This window comes from Staurois parvus, unplaced genomic scaffold, assembly GCF_062004578.1.
Source record: "Staurois parvus isolate SC_StPar_1 unplaced genomic scaffold, SC_StPar_1.0 ptg000170l, whole genome shotgun sequence".
Classification (NCBI taxonomy): Eukaryota; Metazoa; Chordata; class Amphibia; order Anura; family Ranidae; genus Staurois; species Staurois parvus.
Genome location: NW_028317966.1, coordinates 4946771 through 4972586, shown reverse-complemented (window position 1 = coordinate 4972586; position 25816 = coordinate 4946771). Strand labels below are relative to the sequence as shown.

Below are 25816 nucleotides of genomic sequence, written 5' to 3'. Positions count from 1 at the left end.
TGTAGTACATGGTCAGGTTTTCTAAAGCGGTGTTCTACACAGTACATAAATGGCGCCCAACCATTCTTGGCATTTATGTCATATTTAAGTGGGTAACCAGAAACCTGTAGAATACAGTTTACAAGATAGCATGTACGCATTTAAATTATTTTTCAAAGGTTATATTAAAAAGGTCACCATCTGGCAGAGTTCTCTGCCACAACTGTGACGAATCCACCATGCTGAAAATATATATCATTAAACATGCACCAGAAATTAATTGTACAAATATTAAACATGTTAGTGGGTTTTCAGCAATAACAAATAGTAATAAACTATGAAAGACATTTAAACTGACTCTGTCTTGAGACAAGTACTGGGGCTGCCATTGCTGGCCTCCCTCTAGTAAGGTGAGTTGCCTGGCTTTGTCTAACCTAGAGTGGAACTGAACACAAAATGTAAAGATTTGCTATTTTATAGGTAGCATCTGCTATTTCTCACATCTGCACCTCCCTCCACTCCTCTTTCAATATTGCTCCCCTTTGCCCTCCTACTAACATACAATGCATCCCCTACCCCTTCTTAAACTCACATAAAATACAGCCTGCTGCCACTCCTCACAAGAAAATTAGCTTCCTGACACCACCCCATGTGTACATACAAGGCATCTTCCCCCACACATACATTCAATGCAGCCCCTCTGCCCCCCTACATATATGGGGTGTTCAAAATGTTTCCGCATTTTTATACATATACTGTATGTACAGTATGTTGAAAAAAACTTTTTGAAGAACCTTCATACAATGTAGTCCCCTTCCTCAAACATACATTGTACATACATTGCAGCCCCTCTGCCCCCCTCCTCCATATATACAATGCAGCCCCCTCTTTGAGCATACATACAATATCCTCCCCACACACCATTCACAAATATATACAATTCAGCCCCCCTTCTCTCTCTCTCTCTGTGTGTGTATATATATATATATATATATATATATATATATATATATATATATATATATATATATAATGAAGTCCCCCTCATCATACATAAAATGCAGCCCCATCCCCTCACCCATGTAAACATGCATTGTAGCCCTCCTCCCCCTTACACATACATGCATTGTAGCCCTCCTTCCCCTTACACATACATGCATTGTAGCCCTCCTTCCCTTTACACATACATGCATTGTAGCCCTCCTTCCCTTTACACATACATGCATTGTAGCCCTCCTTACCCTTACACATACATGCATTGTAGCCCTCCTTACCCTTACACATACATGCATTGTAGCCTTCCTCCCCCTTACACATACATGCATTGTAGCCCTCCTTCCCCTTACACATACATGCATTGTAGCCTTCCTCCCCCTTACACATACATGCATTGTAGCCCTCCTTCCCCTTACACATACATGCATTGTAGCCCTCCTCCCCCTTACACATACATCATTGTAGCCCTCCTTCCCCTTACACATACATGCATTGTAGCCCTCCTCTCCCTTACACATACATGCATTGTAGCCCTCCTTCCCCTTACACATACATGCATTGTAGCCCTCCTCCCCCTTACACATACATGCATTGTAGCCCTCCTCCCCCTTACACATACATGATTGTAGCCCTCCTTCCCCTTACACATACATGCATTGTAACCCTCCTTCCCCTTACACACACATGCATTGTAGCCCTCCTTACCCTTACACATACATGCATTGTAGCCCTCCTTCCCCTTACACATACATCATTGTAGCCCTCCTTACCCTTACACATACATGCATTGTAGCCTTCCTCCTCCTTACACATACATGCATTGTAGCTCTCCTTCCCCTTACACATACATGCATTGTAGCCCTCCTTCCCCTTACACATACATCATTGTAGCCCTCCTTCCCCTTACACATACATGCATCGTAGCCCTCCTTCCCCTTACACATACATGCATTGTAGCCCTCCTTCCCCTTACACATACATCATTGTAGCCTTCCTTCCCTTTACACATACATGCATTGTAGCCCTCCTTACCCTTACACATACATGCATGTAGCCCTCCTTCCCCTTACACATATATGTATTGTAGCCCTCCTTCCCCTTACACATACATCATTGTAGCCCTCCTTCCCCTTACACATACATCATTGTAGCCTTCCTTCCCTTTACACATACATGCATTGTAGCTCTCCTTCCCCTTACACATACATGCATTGTAGCCCTCCTTCCCCTTACACATACATCATTGTAGCCCTCCTTCCCCTTACACATACATGCATCGTAGCCCTCCTTCCCCTTACACATACATGCATTGTAGCCCTCCTTCCCCTTACACATACATCATTGTAGCCTTCCTTCCCTTTACACATACATGCATTGTAGCCCTCCTTACCCTTACACATACATGCATGTAGCCCTCCTTCCCCTTACACATATATGTATTGTAGCCCTCCTTCCCCTTACACATACATCATTGTAGCCCTCCTTCCCCTTACACATACATCATTGTAGCCTTCCTTCCCTTTACACATACATGCATTGTAGCCCTCCTTCCCCATACACATACATCATTGTAGCCCTCCTTCCCCTTACACATATATGCATTGTAGCCCTCCTTCCCCTTACACATACATCATTGTAGCCTTCCTTCCCTTTACACATACATGCATGTAGCCCTCCTTCCCCTTACACATACATCATTGTAGCCCTTCTTCCCCTTACACATACATCATTGTAGCCCTTCTTCCCCTTACACATACATCATTGTAGTCCTCCTTCCCCTTACACATACATGCATTGTAGCCCTCCTTCCCCTTACACATATATGCATTGTAGCCCTCCTTCCCCTTACACATACAAATAATGTAGCCCCCCAGCTCCCCACATACAAACAATGCTGGCTCCCACTGTAGTACCTGACTGAAGCCTCTTAAATTTGCAGCCAGTTGGGTGTGGCCAATAGCACTCCTGTTTTGTGCCAACAGGGATCGTAGGCTGTGAGTGGCAAAGTGAAGGGTGGCTGGGCCAGCATTGCACAAGTGCCTGACAAGCTTCAGGAAGGTGCACATAACACAGTGCCCCCATCACAACCCTGTGCTCTGCCCCCCCTTCATTTGTCCTGGCTGTGAGTCAGTAATGGGGAGAAGATTCGCTGAAGAGAGAGTACAGGCATTATGGGGACAAGTTCTTTCCCTCTGCCTGCCTTTTTCTAGGCACAGTTTCCAGAGTTCAGTTCCTCTTTAGGAACCTTTAAATCACAGACCTGTAACAAGCATGTTGTAAACAAGTGTGAGAAAAGTGTTAGAGTTCCTAATTTCTGTAGTTGTTCTGGGTCACTAACTAGGTGAGCATTGAAGCCAAAGTTGCAATATGGCCGCCAGGAAACTAGCATTCTTAAGAGGAGAATTCAGCTATAGCAGTCCCCATTATTCTGTCATTCATGACAAATTCCCTTTACTAGCTTAATATGATACAACACTAAAAAAACCCAAAACAACTAACAGTAGAACCCTAGTGCAAAATATATGTGATAAATAAATCTGTGCTGAAAATGCCCCAAAACATAAAGTGCATGGGCAGTATGGGAAACACATTCATAAAACTCCTTAAGGGGTAAAAATCTCACAAAGCAGCAATTCAATTCAAAGTGCAAAGACTGTACAGCAATAGCAATAGACTGTTCATATGAGTTCACTCAATTTCCAAAATACAAAGTACATAGACATTAGGTGCAAAAATAGTTCTTATAAAACTCACATTTACAGCTATATATCCTATACAGCAGCTATGGCACTTATTTATTTGTATATGTAGTACCCTCCTGGAGTAGTTTACCCACATCCCCACCGCCCTATAGCAGAAATACTGCTACAGGCCGGTGGGGGGCACAAAATCACATATATATATACTGTATATATATATATATATATATATATATATATATATATGTGATTTTGCATTTCCGGGTAGGGGTGCGTGCACCCTACCCACGCCGCCATTCGCGGTCACGGCTGTCAATCACAGGGTCCTAGCCAATGATTACCAACCGGCGCCCGGTGATTACCGAGGATCTCCAACGGGGAGGAGGGCTGCTTTGTTTACTAACAGTCCTCCTCCCTGTCGGCTTGCACAGCACAGCCATCCAGAGCAGTGTCCTTACAGTGAAGCACCAACACACCGCCCCCTAGCAAGACACTCCCAGCACACAGTTAACAGTTTGATCGCCCCTCATGTTAACCCCTTCCTGCCCAGTGCCATTAGTACAATGTCAGTGCTTTTTTTTTAGCACTGATCACTGTATTGTAGTCACTGGGGATGTCACTGACACCAAGTCAGTTCCCCCGCAGTGTCAGAATGCCTGCCGCAGTCCCGTAGTCCCATTATAAGTCACTGATCGCCATCATTATTAGTACAAAAAAAATTACAGTATCTATACTGCCATTTGTAAACGCTATAACTTTCATGTAAACCAATTAATTTACACATATTGGGATTTTTTTTAGCAAAGACATGTAGCAGAATACATTTTGGCCTAAATTTATGGCAAAATTTGATCTTTTTAAGTTTTTTACTGGACATGTTTAATAGCAAAAAATATAATAATAATATTTTTTTTCTCACAATTGTCAGTCTTTTTTTTTATAGCTCAAAAAATAAAAAACGCACAAGCGATAAAATACCACCGAAAGAAAGCTCAATTCATTGGAAAAAAGGACTTACATTTCATTTGGGTGCAGCGTTTATGACTGCGCAATTGTCAGTTAAAGTAACGAAGCACCGTAAAGCAAAAAATGGCCTGGTCAAAAAGGGGGGTAAATCCTCAGGACGGCAAGTGGTTAAGAAGTTAGTCAAATTAAGTTAACTCCTCTGTAATCAGGGGTGCAGGGGTTGATTACTAAGTATTGCTCCGTGTTTAACAGGCTGCTCTGATTGCTTCCCCTTGTATTCTGAGGATTCTACAATTATAGTGGGAGGAAGAACAGAGTGAGCAGACTGAATATTTATGGGGCTCCAGTCAATCCCTGGGGATAGTCTGAGGCAGAGGGAGAGAGTTCCTGGGTCCAGTCCTACTGGAGGAGACCCCTTGTGCAGGGGTTCTGCCCCTGGGGCAGTCGTGCTAGAGGTCCTACTACTAGGAAGACATCAAGATCCGAGATAAACCTTAGCTGGGGGGCCTACTTGCAAGCTTAGTCCTGGTGTCAGTTGGGATCTGGAGAAGCTCACTGGAGAGAACCAGGAAGGGGAGAAATGTCCAGCTGTCCTATGGAAGTGTGAGCCCGCATCTTCTTCACTGAGAAGAGCCTGGTGGATATCAGAAGGATGCAACTGATGACCCTGTGGCTGTGTGAGTAGATGATCTAAATGCTGAGACGTCAGTAACTGTGTGTAGCTGTTGGTCTCTGGGAGAAGTCATAGTCACCATCAGCACAGAGATTCTGTGGGACATATTTGTACAGTTCAGCAATATATTTACAGTTGCAAGAAAAAGTATGTGAACCCCTTGGGATTACGTGGAGTTTTGCATGAATTGGGCATAAAATGTGCTCTGAACGTCATCTAAGTCACAAAATAGAAGAACACAGTCTGCTGAACATAATACTACACAAACATTAGATGTTGCCATGGTTTAATTGCACATAACATGTTTACATTCACAGTGCAGGGAGGAAAAAGTATGTGAGGCCCTAGCTTAATGACTTCTCCCAGAGCTAATTGGAGCCAGGAGTGAGCCAACCTTGACTCCAATCAGTGTGATGATATTGGATGTGTTGCTGACAGCTGTCCTGCCCTTAAAAAACACACACCTGTTTTGGGTTTACTGGTTTCAAGAAGCACTGTCTGATGTGAACCATGCCTCGCAGAAAAGAGCTCTCAGAAGACCTACGATCAAGAATTGTTGACTTGCATGAAGCTGGAAAGGGTTACAAAAGTATCTCCAAAAGCCTTGATGTTCATGTGTCCACGGTAAGACAGACTGTCTACAAATGGAGAAAGTTTAGCACTGTTGCTACTCTCCCTAGGCGTGGTCGTCCTGTAAAAATGACTGCAAGAGCACAGCGCAGAATGCTGCATGAGGTAAAGAAGAATCCCAGAGTGTCAGCTAAAGACCTACAGAAATCTCTGGCACATGCTAACATTTTGTTGACACATCTGCAATAAGGAAAACATTGAACAAGAATGGAGTACATGGGAGGACACCACAGAGGAAGCCATTGCTGTCCAAAAAGAATATTGCAGCACGTTTGAAGTTTGCAAAAGAGCACCTGGATGTTCCACAGCACTACTGGCAAAATATACTGTGGACAGATGAAACCAAGATTGAGTTGTTTGGGAAGAACACACAACACTATGTGTGGAGAAAAAAAGGCACAGCAATAGAAGAACACAGTCTGCTGAACATAATACTACACAAACATTAGATGTTGCCATGGTTTAATTGCACATAACATGTAAACATTCACAGTGCAGGGAGGAAAAATTATGTAAACCTTTGGACTTAATAACTGGTTGACCCTCCTTTGGCAGCAATAACCTCAACCAAACATTTCCTGTAGTTGCAGATCAGACCTGCACAACGATCTGGAGTAATTTTGGACAACTCCCCTTCACAAAACTGTTTCAGTGTAGCAATATTCTTGGGATGTCTGGTGTGAATCGCTCTCTTAAGGTCATGCCAAGGCATTTCAATTGGGTTGAGGTCAGGACTCTGACTGGGCCACTCCAGAAGGCGTATTCTGTGCTGTTGCAGCCATTGTTTTGTTGAATTACTTGTATGCTTTGGGTCATTGTCCTGTTGCATCACCCATCCTCTGCGGAGCTTCAGTTGGCAGACAGATGGTTGTACGTTTTCCTGCAAAATGTCTTGATAAACTCTGGAATTCATTTTTCCATCAATGACAACAATCCGTCCAGGCCCTGAGACAGGAAAGCAGCCCCAAACCATGGTGCTCCCTCCGCCATGTTTTACAGTGGGGATGAGGTTTTGATGTTGGTGTGCTGTGCCTTTTTTTCTCCACACATAGTGTTGTGTGTTCTTCCCAAACAACTCAATCTTGGTTTCATCTGTCCACAGTATATTTTGCCAGTAGTGCTGTGGAACATCCAGGTGCTCTTTTGCAAACTTCAAACGTGCTGCAATATTCTTTTTGGACAGCAATGGCTTCCTCTGTGGTGTCCTCCCATGTACTCCATTCTTGTTCAATGTTTTCCTTATTGCAGATGTGTCAACAAAATGTTAGCATGTGCCAGAGATTTCTGTAGGTCTTTAGCTGACACTCTGGGATTCTTCTTTACCTCATGCAGCATTCTGCGCTGTGCTCTTGCAGTCATTTTTACAGGACGACCACGCCTAGGGAGAGTAGCAACAGTGCTAAACTTTCTTCATTTGTAGACAGTCTGTCTTACCGTGGACACATGAACATCAAGGCTTTTGGAGATGCTTTTGTAACCCTTTCCAGCTTCATGCAAGTCAACAATTCTTGATCGTAGGTCTTCTGAGAGCTCTTTTCTGCGAGGCATGGTTCACATCAGACAGTGCTTCTTGAAACCAGTAAACCTAAAACAGGTGTGTGTTTTTTAAGGGCAGGACAGCTGTCAGCAACACATCCAATATCATCACACTGATTGGAGTTAAGGTTGGCTCACTCCTGGTTCCAATTTAGCTCTGGGAGAAGTCATTAAGCTAGGGCCTCACATACTTTTTCCTCCCTGCACTGTGAATGTAAACATGTTATGTGCAATTAAACCATAGCAACATCTAATGTTTGTGTAGTATTATGTTCAGCAGACTGTGTTCTTCTATTTTGTGAGACTTAGATGACGTTCAGAGCACATTTTATGCCCAATTCATGCAAAACTCCACGTAATCCCAAGGGGTTCACATACTTTTTCTTGCAACTGTAGATTTATATTTATCTAGTATGGACTAATATAATATATATAGATTCCCTTTAATGCCCAACTCTGGACAACATTTATTTTAAACAGAAAAGTGCTAAAAGTCAGGTTTCAGTAAGTCCATTAGGCGGTACGCTCTCCTCAATTCCTGTCCTGGTGATCAAGGATTTGAGTGACAGGAAGTTATATTAAATCTCCCCAACAGGGATACAATAGCAAAGAAAAAAAACGAGTAAAGGTTAGAGCCCCTTTCAATTTTATTGCCGTTTGACCCAGTGACCCCATTACCCTCATTTTTCTCAGATGGAGTCATAGATTACATAGATTTACCAAGTTTCCGCTCAGCATAAATAAGTAACGTTTTGACAGGGGTTGGGTTTTAAATCAAGATGGTTATGTTCTACATTGTCCTATAGATAAAAGTAATCAACCATATGGCACATAAAGATAAAACCTTGTGTGCTGATTATAATCTTCAGTGCAGCTGTTAATCAAGAAGATTGTGTATTTTACAGACTTTCAGATTAGAGAACTGTGGTTTCTTTAATCAACGAGTTGAGCGGGAACTTTGTATTTTTATATTTTCCTATACCCTGCAGTATATATCATTTTAAAAATGAGGAATTTTAGGCAATTGTGTGCGATGAAAAGTACTAACAAGAAGTAATGGTATGGTAGATATGATGGTAACTGGCATTGTAGTCAATGTGTGTGTATGGCTCCTTTATGTGGCTCAGATGTTCGGCTACAGATACCTTCCGATCTGTTTGATTATAATATAAACTATGCCTCTCAGTGAGCAGATGTTTTGGAATACACTTTTGCTTATCCCCTAAAAACTTTTAAAGAAAATCTTTTTCTATGTATGTGCAAGAATAAAAAGCAAATCATGTAACTAACATGTAATGTATGGTGGTATAGTGAACAAACCCTATTCTATAGCTGTTGACCTTATTCATTTTCTTATGTACATTATTGTGGGGAAATCATCTCATTGGGCTTGGGCTTAGCAGAATGGATTCTTATTTGTTGCTATAAGTTACTGTCTATAAGAAATATCACCTAAGTAGATGTAAACCCTGACAATGAGCTAATCTTAGTTGCACCCTTTGGTCTGTTAAATATAATATTTGTGGGTGGGGCCAAGAGCTGTGGTACCCAATGGAGAGAGAACACTCAAAGAGACTGAATGGTGGTATACTGTACGTTCTTGTATTTGAAGTAGTTATCAAGGTAAGTTACACTCACATCAGCACATGTTGAAACTTTTGTAGCAGCACTTGTATTAGCACTGGTAGCAACCCTTGTAGTAACTAGTACTCCATTCTTACACAGCATACAGTATATTCAGGTAGTGCCCAAACAGGTTGCGGTATAAGGCATACATTGAGGCACTGATTGGTAATAGCAAGTCACTCAGCAAAGACACAGTAATGCAGCAGTATTCCTCAGACTCTATAATAAGGCACTATTCCAGGCAAAATCTACTTTACTCAGCATCTGCAAGAGGGGTGGCTGACTGGAAACACAACTAGAGGCTCTTCTAGACTGAAGAAAAGACAGTGGCTCCGGTGACTTGAAAGAAGAAGAGTATAAGTAGTGTCGCTATACTTTCCCTCCTAGAGAAGGAACTTTTCCCCACACTCCGTCTCACCACAACAGTTAGAGATCCTATCCCTAGCCTAGCCATTCACAAAAGCATGCCAAGTCCAGCATTGCACTCCAATTTAAAAGAACTGCCCCAAATAAGATGGCCGCAGAAGGTCACCAGGGATTGCAATGTCCATTCAGACAGCTGTTCTCGCTGAGACACCTACGGAGTCTGCAGAGGAGCAATGTTCCTCTAAGTCTCCGTTTTATCTGTACAATGGCACAGCTCAACCTACATGATGGAGGACAAACTGCACCTAAGTACATATTGAAAGTGTTATGGTATATCTGTTAGATAAGTGCAAAAAAACAAATCATGCAAGGTGATAATTTCCTTTGCTCTTTACCTGTGATGATTGTATCCTTTAGCATTGTTCCCATGACTACAGAATTATGGACTACAGAACCCCCCCTTCCTGAATGTTATAGAAAGAAAGAGACATAGAGGTGCTCTGTACACTGCATTCTTCTTCTAGGTTGACAATACTGCTCCTTCGTTGTTAGGACACAGGTGGCCCTTGCTGCTTAGAGTCCATAGTTGCTAAAGCTGGCCATACATGGATTGAAATTCAGCCAGTTCTGACACCAGCAGGCAATAGGCTGCATTAGCCCTGTTTCTGGTACACATGTAATCATTAGAACATACTGTATGTTTATTGATGTAAGTCTTAAATACAACCGAAAATAAGGCCTTGGAAATACTCTGAATGGGCACATACGTACAGTATACGCTTAGAAAAGAAAGCCAATGCAGCCACCTCATCAAAGGATTAGTAAGCTGCAATATATCACATTTTTGTTGATGGGTTTAGATACGCTTGAAAGTAATATGATTGATTTTTTGCGACCAAAAAGCAGTAGTGTTAAGATGGACATGGGACACAGGACAGGGTTCAGATGTCGCTGCTGAATGTTTTTGCTTTGTTTCTAATTTTGCTATGCTCAAGTGGCCAAACATGGCCAAACTAGAGCAGGAGAGAGTATACTAAATGTTGTATAGTTCTGGACTAAATTGATAATGATCAAAGAAATAACTGCCTGGCTTAAAGGGGAACTTCAGCCTAACTTGTTTTTTGTTTTGCATAGAATGAAATAGGCAGCCTCTAGGTATTTTGTTGGGGAGATTACATCTCACTTCCTGGTGTCACCTTGACAGGGAGTGAAGGTACATTTGTCTAACAAGAATGAAACATAGGGATAGACAGCAACAGCAATTAAAACCTGATTCCACCTCTTCTCCATGCTATCTAACTAGATTTGAAGTTTTTCTTTAAGAATTTAGGTGGATAAACTTACATGCATGTAAATTAGTTCAAGTGTCTGTCCATGTACATTAGGTTAAAAAAAATTGCAGTTAAAAACTGCATCATGCAGTGACCACATCTTATCACATGACATGAAACCCTGGGGCACATGATTATACTGTAATCTAGTAATTAGGATAATAACAATAATGTCCCTACACATAATATTGGCCAGTGCAATAGAAACCGGCCAACATTCGGCCCGTGTGTAGACCTACCTGTTTGACTTCTGTTAAATGGGCATGCTGGAAAACCAGTATTCAATTGGCATCCGATCAGTGCTGGCAGCCAATCACTGACCGGTGTGTTGTGGCGGGGGGGGGGGCAGTCCCTCTGTCAGAACACTCATATAGCTCAGCGGGGAGATCTCTGTACTAAGATCAGATAGTAGGTACAGCAAGCTCCTCCCAAGCGCTTCAGTTTTTGTTTTTGTTTATCCGCTGGTTTAAGCGAAAACAAAAACGGTGTATATCCAGCATAAGGGCCCCAACACACCTTTGAACTAAATTACTGTATACCCATTATGCCACGTGTTAATGTGTTGAGTACTAAATGGATTGCAAACACCTTCAGTACACCTAAAATCAGACCTGGCTTTTTTGGCAACACAGTACACCAGAAAGCATGGTAATCGTTACCAAGTATTGTAGTGCAAAGCAAATGCGGGTTTCTTGCATTAGGATACCATGTGGTATGATGCATACTAATGCACAAATACTGTGGTCCTGTATGTTGTGGTATTTTTAATGCAAATGAGATCTGAAGCTGGCCGGAATGACATATAAACCTAGAACTGCTTATTCAGTTCTGAGTAGAGGTAAAATGGTATCTAAATCCAATAATTAATATTTGTATATATTGTAGCTTACTAGTCTTTAGATGTGGTGGTTGAATCAATTTTCCTTTTCAGATTTTTTTCAGTGATGATCCTGCCAGTAACACACTTCCAGGCAGAGGCAGTGGCTGGGAGTGCTGTGCTCAATGATACTGAACCTGCACTTTGGGTGTTATCAACTCATTCCATTTCTGATAGGGTTAACGGGTATTTTTTACATTTATTAAACAGATAAAACAATGTCAATGGTATGTTTAAGAGACCAAAAGGGTGCAAATAGGGCAGGTTCCTTGTTAGGGGTTTACATGCTTGGAAGAGTGTGCTAGAGCATGGGTGTCAAGTTGGCGGCCCTCAAGCTGTTGCAAAACTACAAGTGCCATCATGCCTCTGCCTTTGGGAGTCCATGTAAGGGATTTCCGGCAAAACGAATCACGATCGGAAATGTGCATAGGAATTCCCGCAGAAGAATTGCCGGTTGTGCGCATGCGCGCAGGAATGTGCGACCGCGCACACGCACACATACGTGCACACGCACAGCGAAGATTGGCGCCAGACGGTCTATTTAAGGAGTGCCTCTGATCATGTTCAGTGCTGACTGGTCTTCACCTCCCCCCGTGTCCTGCTTGTTCCTGTGCAATTCCTCCGTTACTGACCCGGCTTGTTCCTGACCTGACTTTGATTGCTCTCCTGTTACTGGCTCCTGACTTCGGCTCTGCTCCTGACCTTGGCTTTTCCTTCTGATTCTGTACCGTGCTGCCTGACTGTTGATGACCCTGGCTATTCCATGACACTGCTCCTGTCTCTTGTCCTCACTACCTGCCTTGCTCTGCTGCACGCCTGGCAATCTACAAAACCTGCTCTGCCTGCTACTCCTGTGCCAAAACCAGAGGATCATCAGCCTTCCAAGGTCTTCATCTGCAAAGCTGCAAACAACGACCACTGGCGCTCTTGTCCCCCTGGTCCCTAGACTCCCTCTGTTCCAACTTAAGCGGGGTCAGGGCTAGTGAATCAAGTGAGTTCGACCTCGTCAATTCAGTCTCCCATCAGATACGTGACAGTACCAGTCAGACAATAATGGAGTCTGAAAGGGAGGCCTTTCCACTGGGGGACATTTGCCAATCAGTAGCTGCCTTGTTTAACTTGGTGCAAGATCTGCAGAGAAACTTTGAATACCTGGAGAGACAACTGCTAACCAACTCTAATGATCTCACAGAAATGAATCTCACTACAGCCTTAGATGCAACCACTCAAACGGAGCCCAGTATGATCTTTGGAGCCCCTGCCCTACCGGGACCCTGGTGCCTACGGCTGAGTTTTTTACAGGAGACCGCAGGAAGTTCAGAACTTTTCGTAACTCCTGCAAGTTATATTTTTCCCTGCTTCCAAGGACCTTTTCATCACCACGCACCAAGGTAGGATTCGTCATCACACTTCTTAGGAATGAACCTCAATCCTGGGCACACCACCTTCGTGAGCAACATGATCCGGCTCTAACTTCGGTGGATTCTTTTTTCACAGCAATGGCACAAATCTATGCTAATCCTTTCGTGCACCAAACCACTTAATCTATGCTTAGTAAGCTACAGCAAGGCCAAAGACCTGTGGAAGAATATGTTACTGAGTTCCGCATCTGGAGTTCCGATACTCATTGGAACGAGTCTGCTCTCCGCTACCAGTTCCATCTTGGTCTTTCTGACACTCTGAAAGATGAGCTTGCCCGAGTGGGGGTACCAACCAGGTTGGAGAACCCGATAGACCTGATGATCCACATTGACCGTCGGATTCCGGAGAGACAGGATGAGAAAACTAACGGGGAGATTCTGATATGTTCAGAAATAAGGATCCCTGTGCCCTCTACGAATGGTGTTCCATCAGAATTGCCCACTAAGCTATCTAGGAGGAGCTTTTGGAGACCACAGTTATCTGCGGCAGAATGCATCCAACGACAGAATTCCAACCTCTGCCTCTACTGTGGTGATGCAGGCCATTATGTGCTGACGTGTCCAATAAAACTTCATAAGCCCTCTCCCAACTGGTTTTATATGATGCATCCCCAAGGAACAAGCCGAACACATCTCTCCTTCCCTCTTCAACTACAAATGGCCGAAAGGACGATCACGGTCCCGGCCATTATAGACTCTGGAGCTTGTAGTTGTTTTATGGATGCTAACTTCGCTACCCAGAATAAGATTCCACTCTGTACCAAGGCACAAAAGCTTGCAGTTCATCTTGCAAATGGGTCTGGTATCAGTTCTGGCCCTGTGACACAAGAGACCATGCCAATGTTATGCTACTCCTCTTCAGGACACCAGGAATTTCTGTGTCTGGATATCATTACGTCCCCGATTTTTCCAGTTATTCTCGCTATGCCCTGGCTAAGAGCACACAACCCAACCATCAATTGGTTGTCTGGAGAGATCCTCTTCCCTTCGGAATACTGTTTGAATCACTGTATCCCTAAAGAAACAAGTGAAGCAACTCCTCTTAGTATTCACTCTGATCCTGAGACCATGAAACTCTTTCCTGTTGTGTACCACGAGTATCTGGATGTATTCAATAAAAAGAGCACCGATACTCTTTCTCCTCATCGTTCCTATGATTGTCTGATTGAGCTCCTGCCTGGCGCCGAAATCCCCTTTGGACGAAATTACCCCCTATCCAAAGCCGAATTAGAGGTTCTCCGGGGTGATGAGAGTCTAGAAAAAGGATTTATTCGGCCTTCTACATCACCAGCAGGAGCTGGCATCTTCTTTGTTGAGAAGAAGGATCACACCCTTAGACCTTGTGTGGACTACTGTGACCTAAACAAGATAACGTTCAAAAATCGTTATCCCCTTCCTCTAATTCCCGAGTTATTCCAAAGGCTGCGAGGAGCATGTTTCTTCTCAAAACTGGATCTGAGGGGCGCTTACAATCTAGTAAGAATTTGTGAAGGTGACGAATGGAAGATGGCCTTTCGAACCCGATTTGGGCATTTTGAATACTTGGTGATGCCTTTTGGTCTATGTAATGCCCCAGCAACCTTCCAACATCTCGTAAACGATATATTTCGGGACTATATGGATCTATTTATAATCATTTACCTGGATAACATCTTAGTTTTCTCCAGTTTAATAGAAAGACATCGGGATCACGTAAAGAAAACTCTGGATAGATTACGCTAACATCAACTTTACGCAAAAGCCGAAAAATGTGAATTTGAGAGACAATCTATCCAGTTCCTCGGACTTGTGATCACCCCTAAGGGCATCTCTATGGACCCCCAAAAGGTGTCCTCTGTCTTAGAATGGCCCATTCCAGGAGACAGGAAAGCAGTGCAGCGTTTCGTAGGATTCGCAAATTTCGACAGGAAATTTATCAAAAACTTCTCTGGGATCATCGCACCATTAACACAGCTCACCAGGCAGCATATTCCCTTCAAGTTGACTCCCGAGGCCCAAGCAGCCTTTGAGCAAATAAAAACCTTGTTCACCTCCGCTCCTATCCTGAAGCACCCAAATCCTGCTCTAGCCTTTGTCCTTGAAGTAGATGCTTCTGAGAATGCTGTAGGAGCCATCTTGTCACAGAGACAGGGACTCAAATTCCTTTTGCACCCTGTTGCATTTTTAACCCGGAAATTAAATGTCTCTGAAAGGAACTATGATGTGGGAGACAGAGAGTTGCTAGCCATCAAGGCAGCACTTGAGGAATGGCGCTACTTACTGGAGGGAGCATCCCATCCTATCCTCATCTTCACAGGCCATAAGAACCTTGAATATCTGAAAATGGCAAAACGCCTAAGGCCACGACAAGCAAGATGGGCACTACTTTTCTCCCGCTTTATCTTCCATTTGACGTACCGTCCTGGATTAAAAAACGGTAAACCTGATGTACTCTCCCGTATGTTTCCCGACCCAATCGTACAGTCTGAACCTGACACGATTTTGCCAGCCAAGAATTTTCTACTCCTACAGACAGACCTTGTAACACAAATAAGAGAAGTGGAAGTGGTGGATAATCATCCACCTTCCATAGATATGCATCTGTAGCTAAAGGACGGTCTGTATTTTCACAAGGAACAAATCTTTGTGCCCAAAGAACTCAGGACTCTTATCCTCAAAAGATGTCACGATCACCCCTTAGCAGGCCACTTTGGGATTCATAAGACTTCAAATTTGGTCTCTCGCTCCTTCTGGTGGCCAAACTCAATAAGGGATTGCCAGAACTATGTGAGATCTTGTACAGTCTGCCTTAGAAACAAGTCTGACAAAGCCAAGACCTGGGACCTGTTGGAATCTTTGCCCGTACTGGAAAAACTTTGGAGTATGATCTCCATGGACTTTATTGTGGAACATCCCCCATCGGAGGGATTCACCACTATTTTTGTAGTGGTTGACCGCCTGTCAAAGATGGCTCACTTCATTCCCATGAAAGGGACTCCTTCCGCCAGAGAAACTGCTTCTGCCTTTATCAAAGAGATCGTAAGATTACATGGCGTTCCTATTAATATCGTATCTGATTGAGGAGTACAATTTACATCCAAATTTTGGAAAGCTCTGTGTGAGGCATTAGAGATCGAGTTACGCTTCTCCTCTGCATATCAGCCACAAACAAATGGACAGACGGAAAGAACGAACCAAACTCTGGAGCAATACCTCCGATGCTTCTCCTCATATTCACAGGATGACTGGGTATCTCTCCTTCCGTTAGCAGAATTCGCTTACAATAATTCCATTCATTCAGCTACCAAGCAATCCCCCTTTTACTCCAACTATGGATATCACCCCTCCTTCCTTCTGGAAATACCAGTGGAACCCGCTGTCCCGGCAGTGCAAGAAAGGATGGAGTTCCTCAGGAGGAACGGCAAAATATTGCAGAAAACTATTTCCGAAGCTCAGGCGAGTAACAAAAACTTTTTTGACAGAAGGAGAAGGGGCAACGTAAAACTGAAACAAGGGGATAAGGTCTGGTTATCCACGGCAAATCTGAAATTAAGTTGTCCTTCAAGAAAGCTTGGTCCAAGATACCTGGGACCATTTACTATCAAGAGAAAAGTTAACCCTGTAGCTTTCGAATTGAAACTACCCACTAATATGAAGATCCACCCGGTGTTCCATTGCTCCTTGCTAAAACCGCATATCTCAAGTGGATTTCCCAATCGAGATCCGGAGGCACCTGCTCCACTGCTGGTTGAAGGAAATGAAGAGTACGAGGTTGGGGCTATCTTGAATTGTAGGAAGAGGGGCAGACAGACCCAGTTTCTCATCAAATGGAAGCGTTATGGACCAGAGGATAATTCCTGGGAACCATCCACTAATGTCCATGCCCCACTGATAGTTCAAGCCTCCCTCCATCTTCACCCCAAAAAACGAGCCCTAGTGGGCATCCGGAGGCTGCCCCTAAGAGGGGGCAATGTAAGGGATTTCCGGCAAGAAGAATCGCGATTGGAAATGCGCATGCGCATAGGAATTCCCACAGAAGAATTGCCGGTTGTGTGCATGCGTGCAGGAATGCGCGATCGCGCACACGCACGCATACGTGTACACACACGGTGAAGATTGGCCCCAGACGGCCTATTTAAGGAGTGCCTCTGCTCATATTCAATGCTGACTGGTCTTCAACCCCCCCCCCCCCCACGTGTAATGCTTGTTCCTGTGCGATTCCTCCGTTACTGACCCGGCTTGTTCCTGACCTGACTTTGATTGCTCTCCTGTTACTGGCTTCTGACTTCGGCTCTGCTCCTGACCTTTGCTTTTTCTTCTGATTCTGTACCGTGTTACCCGACTGTTGATGACCCTGGCTATTCCATGACACTGCTCCTGTCTCTTCTCCTCCCTACCTGCCTTGCTCTGCTGCACACCTGGCAATCTACAAAACATGCTCTGCCTGCTACTCCTGTGCCAAAACCAGAGGATCATCAGCCTTCCAAGGTCTTCATCTACAAGAGCTGCAAACAACAACCACTGGCGCTCTTGTCCCCCTGGTCCCTAGACTCTCTCTGTTCCAACTTCAGTGGGGTCAGGGCTAGTGACACAAGTGAGGCCGACCTCGCCAATTCAGTATCCCATCAGGTACGGGATAGTCATGCTTGTAACTGTCAATCTTGCAATGCCTCATGGGACTTGTAGTTTGGAAAGACGGCCAGTTTGACACCCGTGTGCTAAAGAAACCTGAAGGCTGCTGTTACTACTTATTAAAAAAATGCTAATAGCCATGATGATCTAATGGCTTTGAGTCTTTTTTAGTCAAAGATCTGGAAGATTTTACACATTCTCATTTCAGGTCAGTAACTCAGAATGTATTCAAGTGAGAGTGAATTAGCAGGCAAGCTATGACATCCCCTAGGTTTCCTTTTATGGATACTAATACAATTCTGGAAGAACGTATGGTTCTAACTCTACCGGAGCCACATTCCAATTTAGGAGAACAGTGAAAATCCAAAAAAATTAACTAAGCGGACTCTTAAGGCACCCATAATCATGTGTATAAATGATGTTTTATTGATATATATGGTACATTAAAAACCATTGTGTGTACAAGATTTAAAAACCCCATACAAAAGAGATCAAAGGTACATTGATCACACCCAGAAGGGTTAAATCACAACCCCAGCTGATGTAAAACAGTTTGTGTGTAAACCTCAACCACCATGAATAGTCAACCTTTACAACAATCCAGAGAGGACTTGATATTAACACATTCTTGCTGGGGGTGGGACCAAATCTTGACTAGTTACCCAGACATAGATTCCGCTTCTTCAGGAGATGGATGGAAAATTTTATTATATACAAACTATTGGGATGCTGAGGAACTAAAAAGCTACCATCTAATGAGCAGGTGCCAAGGTTACTCAAGTTAACAAGGGGAGAACGAAAGCCAGAGAGCAAGCCACCAAAACAGTATCATCCATCACATCGTCTAGTGGAGTAGGTCTACAGTATCAACTAGAAGGGCAATCACTCATTACACACGGATCAACAGTCTCCAATATAACTCAAAAATTGTGTGTGTGTGTGGGGGGATAGTGGTTGCATCAAAAACACCTTTATGGGGCTTAGTACTTATTAGGAAGACAACATCTTGACATACTGTATGTAGACACTATGATGCTCCAGTAGTATTAATAAGTTTTGAAGATAGTTTGATACCCCAAATTACTCTAGATCTTTAGGGCATTGCCCCTAGTTAGTAGCTAGTTGCCTCCATAAGGATCCATCATTGGAGGTAATAGTGGCTTGATCTCCCCAATAGGCAATATGGTTGAATGCAGACTAAAGTGAATGATAATACATAAGAGAATATTCTGTACAGTAATCCAGTCCCCTTCCTTCACCACTGTTAGTGCTACCTGTGTGCAGTGGTGTATTTAGGTTTTGTGCTGCCCTAGGCAACACAAAAATTGGCGCCCCCCCCTATCCCCACCATGCAGCAAGAGCCTGACATTGACCAAGAGCACCCCTGCCCTCCACCCGAACCTTCCACTACCACTGCCCCCCATACACCAGCCACCATCCTCCATGGCGAGAGAGACACTCACCTTCACAGCTCTGGACATCCCCAGGAACGAGAGTTGGGTTGTGCATACACTGTCATGAAACCCGCAGCCTCTCTCAGAACCCCCCAGGTCCCCATGCCACATGGGTCCCTTCTTCCATCCCTCCTTCCAAGGGGCAGTGGTGCCCCCCCCCCCCCCGAAAAATGCCACCCTAGGCAAATGCCTTGTTTGCCTTGTGGTAAATACACCCCTGCCTGTGTGGTTGACATAACATTCTTCTATTGAAGTTAATGAGAATGTCAGCATGTCATGACAAGAAGCAAAAGCAAGGAGGAGATCACTGGAGGAACCTCAGTGGATCTAGTCAAAAAAAGTTACATTTGGTTTTGAATGTTAGTTCAGTATTTTTGGAATGAGGGTTTTAACTGTCAGGTCATTATTCTACATGTTCAGCTGTCTTGCCAAATAAACTGACATGTCTTTAGGTGGTGGGCAGTAGGCATATACAAAAATATCTTCAAAATAATGACTAGGGGTAGCATGTTTAGTGCCAAATGATTTTAAAAGCTTATTTAAGTAAAGTGACTTGAATTTCAGGCACTGGAGTCATTTTAAAATGTGTTTTATACAGTTCTCGTCCACTCTTGTCACACAGTCTAGCCCTGAATGCATGCTATGTGACAGGTGCTACTGTAATCAATCTCTCTGTGCAGCATTCATTGCTGGCATCGATTGTGGAGGAAGTCAGGGAGCAGATCTCATTGAATCCAGCTCTTCAGAGTTGTCCAGAGCAGCTGGTCAGACCATTAGGTCTTCAGCTGGGCAATGTGAAAGCTGAGTCCATGCCTGTCTGAAACAGGGCTGTCTTTTCCTCCTGTCTAAACTATGCTGTGAATATAAATAGCTTTGGGTGTTAGTTTTTGGTTTTACTGTACAAAGATATCTCCAATATGTTGGTGGGCAGTATATTAATATTATCTGTACAATTAAAACTGTATAGTTTTTCATTCTACAGTGGAATGTACATGAAATGCAGTGGTGATCACATCTACAGCATGTAAAGCAAAGGCACGTCCCATTTCACATTATACCGTATTATAGCAGGATTCTAATGTCACCAATCCCCATGCTGCTTGCCATTACATAGCAAAACTAACCTGGTAATTCTGACTAAAGACACTTTATATGATAGAATCATGAAGTCAGCCTTGCTTACCACCTTCTTGTTTCCAATTAAATGAAGAACATCCTTTAAAATTGGCCTGCTTGTTTACAAAGTCCTAAATAACTTGCGCCTTACCTATATCACAGAACTTTTGGTTACCCTCACTCCCTCATGCTCTCTTTGCTCCTCAGAAAAAGTAAACCACTTCCACCATTAAACATGCTCAGAGTTAACTTAAAGTGGTTCTAAACTCAAACCATTTTTTACCTTAATGCAAGATAAAAAACACCCTTTCCCTAAACACTTACTTGACTCCTCACACCAATCCTGCGCTGGCTGTCCAGGCTGCAACACCACCCCTCTCACTTCTTGGATTCATGGGAGATTCTGGGACTCTGTCAGTCAACGGAACAGACAGTGGTGTCCGTTTATGAACCAGCAGTAATAGATCGCTGCTCAGTTCTCTGGAATTCTCGGGGGAAACACAGGTCTCCTGTGAATGCCGTTTATGAAGCATATGTAGATCAGTTCTCCAAACGAAGGGATAACGGTCTACAAACGCTGGAAAACGGCTGATTTTACTATAATCTCGCGAGATTACAGTAAAAGATCAGTTTACTAAACAGAGGTAAATTATCGCTGCTTAGTTTGCGGTCCCTCTGATTCTCCACCTCTGGGCTGGAGAATCTGGAGGGAGAACACAGATCTCCAGTGAAGGGCTGAACATGTTCTCCTGAGTGTTATAAACTGTGAATGACCAGAGAATAGCTGCGATCCTCTGAATCACAACTATTCTCTGTGTCATAAAAGGACACCAGTGTTGGCTGGGCCTGAAATGGAGGTGAGTGACCACTCTGTGCAATATCGTTGCACAGAGCAGGTAAGTATAACATCTTTTTTTTTTTAAGAAAAAAAACTTTAGAATCATTTTAAAATCTTTTGGATCTTGTGCCTTCTGTCGTGCAGCACTCATTGTCATGAAAGCAGACATCTATTCATCAAGCCTATATGAATGCCTGACAAATCATTTTCTTCAAAGATCCTAACACCAGTATGATGAATGCTTTAAGTTTCCAGGGAGAAAAATATAATGAAATATAATTTATTATAATACTACTACTACTAATAATAATAATTAATATCATCATTACAGTAATACAATACTAGCGGACTGGCTATTATAAAAAAAAATCCTCAAGATTCAGTACTTTCTAAGGCCCCTTACATACGGAGCTGTCTAGCTGCACTGCATCGCTCCTGGCATTTTACTGCAAATGGTAGCAACAGGTGTAGTGTCCAGTGTTGCTGTCAGCAACCTATCAAAGTCTGAAGACCTGCGTTCCATGCATTTGCACCAGACCCTAAATATGGCTATTACTTGCTACAGCCCCATCTAGCCGCAGTCTGCCATAGACTTTGACAGGCTGCAGTGGGGCTGGAGGCTGCACCTGTCCCTCTTGAGCACACTAACTGCTGGGAGGGACCACACTGTAGCTGGACATCTAGTTTGTAGGGGGCCTTAGTCACTGATCTGGAACAAGAAGGAGGAGCAAGTCAGAGAGATTTATCTTTTTGGAAGCTTGTGTCAAATGAGTAACTCAAAGTTTTGAAGATAGACTAAAAACTAGCATTTGAAGAATGCTATTTCCCATGGGCAAAGTTTTCTTTAAAACAGAATCTTGGAGAATGGCATACCTCACTGCTATGCATGCTAACTTTGTCCCCCTTTTTGAAGCAGTTTGGGAACCATGGGATCTTTTAATTTCCAATATGCCTACTCAAATGTCTGATAATGCTGGCTAATCCACTGTTATGCACTGACATTGTATGTATGTGCACTCCATCCATGAGCCTATTTATTTTCTTCTTTTGTTGATTTGTGATTGTTATTTCACAACTCTATGCAACTTTTTGTTTGTTTGTCCTTTAAATTCAATAAAAAATAGATTATTTAAAAAAAAAAATTGAATCTTGGTTTTGCTTGCAACAAGTTTTTCTGAATGTCCTTTTACTTACCCAATTGCTTTTATCTACCTGCTTACCTTTTGAAATTGACAGTACATCTAAAACCAACACTTTTTTTTTAATAGAGTAGAGAAGGGTTAAAACTACTGTTAGTATTCTTTTTGCTATCTGTGTCCTATATAGATTTCCCTTCACTTTTTCTGCTCTAGAGACAACAAGAAGTGACAGGAAAGTGAGGTATATCCCCACCTGGACAGTTATCACTGGAACAAGTGTCCCAATTGGAAGATTTCCCCTTTATTACTGTTCTGGTTACAAATCAAAATGTTGACTTTTCCCACACTTTCAATCTCGGTCACAGTAGTCACAAGGATCTAGCGGGGATGCAGACAGCTATATAAACCTGATAGTGGTTCTAACTCTTCACTACTTTATCCAAAACTAGAAAAAAGTTTAGGGCTTTAGTTATTCTTGAAGAGTAAAATGGTCTTGAAATGATCTGACTGGGTAGTCATGTTGCTAGTTATAAAAAAGGGTATTTATATACTTAATACCCAATAGTGTTAAAAGTCATGTCTCTATAACCCTAGAAAAGTCTGGGAGCAAGGCACTCGGTAGCATTGCATCTAGTACTGTGGTTTTCCTTTATGTAGATATTGGGTCATAAATTCCTATAATGATGCAGTATTTCATCTAAATTAATAGAAACTATTGTTATCAGCTCATAAATTGTACAGATTTATGGAATTCCCCAAATTGAGCAACAATGTCCGAGTGGACCTTACCATTCTCTGAAAGCAGAATCTGTGGAGGAGGACTTTATGGAGAGAGTTATGAAATAGCTTCAGAATTATTTGATAGGGTAGTGTTCAGCTGGCAGCGCATGTTACAATATCATTGTACAATCTCTGTGCAATCTCCTCTAGATTGACTAAAGCTATGCAATGTCAGAGCCTACCTGAACACTTCATTTGGCCATCATGCAGGCACTACTACAAAGCTGTCAGTAGCTCTAAAGGAGATTGTACAATGAAATTGTAATGTATTTGGCCAGCCTAAAGTACATTAGCAAATAGTGACCAGTCAAAGCTTTCATTAACTGAACTAACTGCAGTAATCTAAAATGTGTGGTTATTATAGGTTACTATAAATACATCATTATTGCCTTTTCACTCAATCAGCAGGCAACTGAATTAGTTGATGATTCTGATACAGAAAAGAGGAATAATATTTTTCTTTTACTGATTAGGCTGGCTAATGACACATGGGCATTTTTCCCACAGCGATCCCCCTCACAACTTGTCAGTAAGAAAATAATAATGATTTGTTACTAAGAAATCATAAGCTATTTCTATGGGAAATTTGTAATGCTATTTGTTGCTCTGACGCTCATCATTTCAGCTCGGTGACAAAATCGCTAGTGACAATCACTCTTAATGCGTTTCTATGTTGCAACAGTCACTATGCTTATCTACAAATCGCTGAAGGAGAGCGATTTGCGGCAGAGCACAATTCAATGCTGTAGCAAATCACTGGTACCTCTAGCAATTAAATCCTTTTATACAAAATTATTATACATCGCTGAAATTAGCAATTTGTAGAAGCAATTAATCTGTGCCAAAAAATCGACTGCATGTAATCAGCCTAATAGTATTTTAACCATGTTGGTTCACAGTAGCGTACAGTTAGCTCTTTAGTGTCAAAACAAGCCAATTCTAAGGCCTAAATTGGAAACTATTTTTCATTTCTATAATTTATATTTTTAATAATTATTTTCAGATCTTCTCATTTCAAAATTTGAACTACAAGTGGAATACAAGCAGTGTTTAAATATGTGTACATGTTCCAAACAGGATATGTGCCATTTATATTTATTTATTTAGTACAACGATGCAAAAATCAATAAAGTGTACCAAAGTACAGAAAGTACTATTTCAGCTTCCTGCAGTCTAGTGCGGTCAGAGCGATAACTACAATGTGAATAATTGCTTTGTTATCTCCAACTGTCTCTTTTACTGTATATCAGATACCTGAATGCCCTTTAAATAATCTCCTAATGATTTCCACAATCAACTGCACTTATCGTTGGGTGTCATGATATTAACCCCTTCATCTGTATGTTAGTACTGCTTTAGAGGAAAGATGCTGCATAGTTTACTAAAGCTAGTTAGACAGGTTACAGTGTAATGTAAATGGCTGATTTTGATGTTAAAACAATGCAAGTGATAATACTACTGCTGTACTACACAGCAGCATCAGTCTCTATGCAGTCTGCTAAGAGCTGATCCCCTGTGATTAGGGAACAAATGGGCTGCTGTAAGTCCCAGCTGGCACAGCAAGCACAGGCAAAGAAAAAGCAAACAACATGAACTGTAAGGCACTGTTTAGAAGAATAGAAATGCTAAGAGCTGCAGTGAGCTACATCATGCAACAAGTTAGAAGAGAAAATTTTGGTGGCAGATGTCCTGTGTCCCCTCTGGAAGAGGTGTTAGTGTTGTCAGATAGACGGTAATGCATTAGATTCTACCTGGGAGCTGTTCTGCAGATCCCTTCTGGTGCTCTTGTGGCTCAACAGTTGCTCCATAAGCACATTTATCTGATCCCTGCATCCAGCGTGACGTCATGTTCGTGCAGAGGGCATGAGGAGGGGGGAGTTCTTAAGGTGGACTCTTTACAGTTCCTGGCCCTACATGAAAATGATAACAGAATAATAATAATTTCTGAAGGGCGTGAATGTAACTATTTATTTTTGTTTTCTTAGTTGTACTAGTTATGTATTTACGTTTGCTTATACTTTTTACCGTATAGTTTTAGAGCAGTAATGATATCATTCTAATCTAGTTAAACTATTGGTACTGATATCACATCAAAGAATAAAATAAACTATATACTGTTGAATGTATCAATATATACATTACATTTGACACTAATAGCTAACATTGATCATTTTCAGGGTTGCAGATTGTCTAATTAACCACTTGCCTACCAGGCACGTATATCCCCTTCGTGCCAGGCCAATTTTCAGCTTTCAGCACTGTTGCACTTTGAATAACAATTGCACAGTCATGTAACATTATACCCATATGACATTTTTATCATTTTTTCACACAAATAGAACTTTCTTTTGTTGGTATGTAATCATCACTGGGTGTTTTATATTTTGTGCTATAAACAAAAAATTAGCAAACAATTTTAAAGTTTTTCTTTGTTTCTATTATAAAATTTTGCAAACAGGTAATTTTTCTCTCTCACCAATGTGCATTGATGAGGCTGCACTGATAGTCAGCACTGATAGGTGGCACTGATAGGTGGCACTGATAGGTACTGATAGGCTGCACTGATGAGGCAGCACTGGTGGGCATTGATGATGCTGCACTGATAGGCAGCACTTATAGGAGGCACTGATGGGTGACACTGATGGGTGGCGCTGACTGATGGCCCTGACTGACAGCCCTGACTGATGGCACTGATAGGCGGCAAAGATGGGTGGCACTGATGGGCACTGATGTGCGGCACTGTTGGGTGGCACTGAAGGGGGCACTGATGGGTGGCAC

General features: G+C 42.5%; 1 protein-coding gene across 1 annotated transcript in view; it reads right to left on the bottom strand.

Moving 5' to 3' along the window:
- LOC149462707 (LIM domain-binding protein 3-like) overlaps positions 1–24885 on the bottom strand; it is a 138263-nt gene extending 113378 nt beyond the window's left edge. The window contains exon 1 of the mRNA XM_089676494.1: positions 24790–24885. The gene's annotated coding sequence lies outside the window, so the exon portion shown is untranslated. The remainder of the gene's footprint in view (positions 1–24789) is intronic.
- Between the last annotated feature and the right edge of the window lie 931 nt (positions 24886–25816).